Source organism: Gavialis gangeticus, unplaced genomic scaffold (genome assembly GCF_001723915.1).
Source record: "Gavialis gangeticus isolate Ggan-Ray unplaced genomic scaffold, GavGan_comp1, whole genome shotgun sequence".
Classification (NCBI taxonomy): Eukaryota; Metazoa; Chordata; order Crocodylia; family Gavialidae; genus Gavialis; species Gavialis gangeticus.
In genome coordinates, this window is record NW_017729025.1 from 97,179,611 (window position 1) to 97,185,548 (window position 5,938).

Consider the following 5,938-nt stretch of genomic DNA (forward strand, 5'->3'; position numbering starts at 1 on the left):
GCATTTGTGAAGGCCCAGCAGGGGAAACAATGCTGAAAGGAAACTAGCACGGGTTCGTCACACGTAGATCCTGCCTGACAAACCTTATAACTGCCTTGACACAGCAGCTGAGGCCAATGTCATCTATCTGGATGTTAGGAAGGCCTTTGACACAGTTTTGCATCCTATTCTCACAGGGAAGCTAACGGGCTGTGGAGTGGACGCCTACACAGTCAGGTGGGTGGCTAACTGGCTTAGGGACTGCACCCAGAGAAGGCTGGTAAACGGGTGGTTCTCGACATGGAAGAGGTGGACAGTGGGGTCCCGCAGGGTTCGGTCCTTGGACTGGTGTTATTTAATATCTTCATCAGCGATTTGGACGAGGCTGTGGAGAGCACCTTCTTCAAGTTCGCAGGTGATACCAAGTTATGGGGCTAAGTTAACACACTGGAGGGCAAGGAGCAGATACAGGCCGACCTGAACGGGTTAGATCAATAGGCGGAACGAAATAGGATGCAATTCTACAAAGATAAATTCTACTCCACCTAGGAGGGAGGAATCCCCAGCACACCTACAGGTTGGGGGATGACCTCCTCAGCAGCGCAGAGGCTGAGAGATCTTGGAGTCAGAGTTGATTCCAAGAAGAACATGAGCCGGCAGTGTAACGAGGCCATCAACAAAGCCAATTGCACCTTGTTGTGTATTAGCAGATGCATGACCAACAGATCAAGGGAGGTGATGCTCCCCCTCTATACAGCATTGGTCAGGCTGCAGTTGGAGTACCGTGTCCAGTTTTTGGCGCTGCACTTCAAGACGGACATGGAGAATCTAGAGAGGGTTCAGAAGAGGGCTACTCGCACAATTAATGACCTCCGCGAAGGACCCTACGAGGGGAGGTTGAGAGATCTGGATCTCTTCAGCCTTTACAAAAGACGGCTGAGGGATAACCTTGTAGCCGCCTATAAGTTTATCAAGGGAGGTGTACCAGGGCACTAAGGTGCCTGCTACTCTTCAGAGCAATGAGGAAGGAGCCCAGGTGCTGGTTGCTAGGGCAACTGGAGGGAGCCAGTGACTCACACATGTTAGTGGTCATATGACCAGAAGAGGCAGGGCCTGGCTCCCACTGAAACCCCAGGGTTGAGGCCAGGCAGGCGGTTGCCTACCAACAGCTAAGGGAGAAGGAGCCCTCCCAGGGCCAGCAGGGAGGAGGGGCCTGATTGCAGGTGCAACCCTGAGACTGGTAAAGGATGGAGCACCTCAGGAGTGGTTGGAATGTTATATTTGGACAGCCAGAATTTATGTTATAGATTAGGAGCGCTAGAGAAGGCGCAGAGAGAGACAAGGGCTGTGGAGAGCCCAAGTGACAGGAGTGAGACCAAACAACGTCCAGTACATCAGCGAGGCTTGGGGCATGGTAAAGGGATGTCTGGAGCCACACATAGTCCATAACGCTAGGGTGCCCCGAAGCGCCCATTACGGAATGGGGCCCGGACACCAGAGGATAACCGTGTCCAAGAAGGATAGAAAGGCAGCCTCCCTATTAGACATATAAAATCAAAGTCGTGGCAGGAGAGAATTGAGGGTGCCCCTGTGGCTAACTTAGTACAGTACAGGGGTGTTAGGGGAGATCACAGTGACCTCTAGGATGCCCTCCTGTTACAGGAGGACAGCAGGGAATTGGTGATGCGCTGTTTACCAGAGCACCCCAGGGAGTAACTAGGAATAATGGGTGCAAACTAAAGAAGAGTAGATTTAGGTTAGACATTAGGAAGATTTTTTTTTTTTTTTTTACAGTAAGGGTGGCCAGAGTCTGGAATGGGCTTGCAAGAGAGGTGGTACTATCCTGGAGGTCTTCAAGAGGAGGCTTGACAATCACCTGGCTGGGGTCATCTGACCTTGGTCCTCTTTCCTGCCAGGGGCAGGGGGTCAGACACGATGATCCATTGAGTCGCTTCCGACTCTATAATCTATGAATCTATGATTACGGACTATAAATCCAGGATGTTGCAGGTTTCCAAATGTTTGCACTGTTACTTCCTTGTTTAAGGTCTGAAGTATATTCTAGTCCTGTATTATACAGGAAACTGTGTTTAGAAATAACTTTAAGATTGCAAAATTAAGCACTCAAAATTTAGGAAGTGACAGAATTAATGGTGCCAGTAATCTTTTTAATTCTAACCCCTCATATTTAAGCACTGTGTTAGCAGCTTTTAATAAATGTTGACTTGTTATTTTTCCTACAGGACCCATACCTCATTAAGTGAAACAGGATGGATTTTAAGGGATGAATCAGGGTTGAGCACTGACCGTTGCTTTATTATGGAAGTTGGAAACTGAACAATGGACAAAGTAGAGGATTGGACAAGGAAGAAGAGAATGGTCTTACAGCTAAGACAGTTAAATGCTGACCTGGAGAATTCTGAATCTGCCTCCAACTCTGGCACAGAATACCCATGTACCACTTGGTAATTCTCTAAAAGCAAACTTTTCACTAGCTACTAATTGTGTTCCCCATTTTCTGCAGTCTGATATGAAACTCTGAGGTCTGATTTGCAGAGTACCATGCACGCAAAATTGCAGCTGAACCCAGCAGCAGCTGAAGGGTTATAAAACAAGTACTATGAAAAATCATGTTCTTAATGTTACAAACTAAGTACCCAAAATTAGTCAATACCTTTGACTTTAAACCCCCTATTTCCCAGTTCTCAAACCTTCCAATGGGGATAACATCCCCTCACCTCACAGCTGATTTGTGAAAAAATAAATTCATTACTGTTTGGGAAATGGTCACATGAGCTGTTGGATAAATTATGATTAAATTCATTCTGCCTTTAGGGCAATATGTGAATACTGTGTAGCAAAATATAGTGGCTCATCCAGTAAACAAGGAGGAGAAAACAACCGAATAGCTGCTAATTACTTTAATAATATCTTTTCTGTGCAGTGAATGAGTCGGGGATCCTGAGTGGGGGGGGGGGGGATGACTGTATGTGATTATAAAATTAAAAACTGTATCTTAATCCATATGCACGAGGGGCAGAATTAAGGACATACAGGAAAAATTGATCCCAGCATCTCTAGCTTCAGAGAGCCTGACCCTGCAACCATGTATTTTCTGGTGTGATTTCCTAAATTAAAAAAGGAAAAAAGTGTATTGAGAACTCCTGAAATTCCATCACCTGACCAGCCCCACCCCTTCAACCAGTGGTATTAGACACACCACACACACCTGTGCCCCATAATCTAAAGGTATGGAAACAGAGGCTTTACAGCCCTTTCAAAAGGTGAAATTTCAAAGGGCAGTACCTGGTGGCTTTAATCCTTACATGTGAACAATCTGAGAAGAATTCAAATGTACGAACACACCTCTAACTTTAACCATGGATGAAGTGGGATTAAAATTGAAGCAGATTTGCTGCATTTGAGTTGTCCTCAGCTCATGTGCATGTAACAATTCAAATGTACTAGCTGCTGCCCTTTTGGTTCCCCTTCTCAAAGGGCTCCAAGCTTTCATGTGTCCACACACTAACAAAGTAACTGATAGAGTATAAGGAGCTATTCCCACTACTTAGCCCATCCATGGTGGGGGTCACAGATATTTTATATTTATTGATCGAAGAGGACAATGAAATTCAAAGATGTTGGGTTCTCTGCCAGGCTCTGAAGGGCAATGTTTTGTAGTGGGCACAGACTTTTCTGCCCACTCCTTCCACCCTTGGCCCCTTCTGTCCTATCCCCCTTACAGTCCTGTCTCTACCTCACCATTTTCTCCCTATTGCCATCCCTTCTCCTCACTAGCTATTCTCGTACCCCCAACACCAACCCCCAACTTGTTCCTATCTCCTTTCTCATCAGTTTTCTTCCCCAATGTCTTTCTATCCCCCATCCTCCAGGTGCTTGCACACTGGTTCCTCATTCTAGTATCCCTCTTGGGCTTCTTAACCAATGTCAGTGTCCTTATCTCAGTATTTTTGTCCAATTTTGTTTTTATCTCAGTCTTTTTGCCCCCAGCATCTCCTTATCGGATCTGTCCCCCCACACTAATGGCTCCCAGGCTCAATCACTCCAGGCTCCTCAGCTGATCGTAACTCCCTCATCAGCTTTGAGAGACCGTCTCCTTCCACAGCCAGGCCCCATCTCCATTCCCTGCCTGCCTGCAGGACCAGTCTCAGGCTCAAAGGCTCTTTGTCCCAATTTACTCCACTGTGATGCCTTAGGTCAGACTTTGTCTTCTCTGCACTTGAATCTCATGGTTTTCTCCTCCATGCTGGCTTAGGTACCAACATCTATGCACCTTGCTGGGTGTGCTAGATGAGACAGCACAGGACCCACAAACTTTTTGTTCTCATTTCTGGCACCCAGTCCATCCTGGAGCAGCCATTACAGGAACAGGCCAGATTCAACACTAGCTGCAAATGGCACATGGTCAGTCACTCTGCAGGGATGCTACACACAGTCTGGTTAGATGGCGGGAGCTTAGAGGCTTGAGCATGTTCAGGGAGCAGTGAATCCAGGGAGTTTAGCTGTTAAACTAGCAGGCTTCTACTACATGTGTACTAATGGGCAATATTTCAAACACTGATTAGGTGCTCATGCACGGACTTTCATGGGGACAGCAAAGGCACTCTACATCCTCAACTTCCCTTTGCTAAATACAGTACAAAGTCTGTGCTCCAAAGCCTGAATGCAAGAGCTTGCCAAGGAAAAGGACACCAGAAGAGGGTCTTGTTTTTAATTAAAAAAAAAAAAACCCAGCAGCAAGATGGCTCCCTATCCACACTCCAGCTGTGCAATGAGGTAGGCTGTGCACATATGTATTGCACTTTGGGTGTGTGCATTCACCTGACACTCCAGCCACCTTGGGATGATGCACTAATCCCGCAGATCCTCATGCCTCTAGCTGAGTGTATGAAGAGGTGGTGTCACCCAAACTCCCTGCCAGCTCCTTGGCATTAGAAACCAACTAACAGTACACTCCTGAGTGCAGGGGAAGTAGAGTGTTGTGGAAGAAAATGCACACAATATCTTAAAAAACAAAAGTTATGTTACAAGTGTTGTGTGCCTTAAGTGACTTTCAAAACGTTTCCAGTGATTTCAACCACACAGCAGCTACTCTGTAGGATATAGGCTGGGAGGATTGCAGTGCAGAACTTGAGACCAAAGATAAGGTCATAGATAATAAAATAGCTTCTGAAGGTTAGAAGACCAAAACTATTAGCCAGGCTGCGGCTTTCACAACAATCTTGACACAGTCTTACTTTGTGTTCAATAATATCTTTGAAAGGGACAAGTGATAGAAATGCAGGGATCTGACCCCCAAAGCAACAGAAACATCCATTAAAAGTTTGAATTGTGACCTACTCTTGCACAGAAGGACAGCATTTGCTCTTCTGTTTTGCTGCAAACAGGACTACAAAGGAAAATTCCCACCTCTGAAAAATTAACTTCACAATCTCATTCTTCAGGGAGTGCCCCTGGTTCATTAAGAACCTCTGATTTAGATCAGTTGTTCTCAACCTTTTTTGTACCAGAACCCCATTTGTAAATATTGATGGCCAGCCCTGAGCCAGTAAATAGTTTAAGTAGAAAACAGCTCCTTGGCCCTGCTGTTGCCCCTCACTTCCAACCTACAACCCCCATCCCTGCACTCCCAATATGTTGCCCCCACCACCCCCAGGCTCCAACCCCGCACTGTGTGGGGCAGGGGATGGGTGTTTGGGGCATGGGGTGGGTGCGAGTCATGGAGGGCACATGCCCCCCAAATTTGTGCAGCCATAACAGGCAGGAGGCTGCTGCCTGGCTGGACTGGCACAGGCAGAAGCTGCCTCCGTGGCCCAGTGGGTGGGACCCAGCATGGGAGGGTGCAACAGGGCGGCAAAACTCATTGCTACCACCACCACCTGTTACCCCATGCCAGTCATGCTGCGAGCAGTGTGAGGAGTAACGGGGGGGGGGGGGG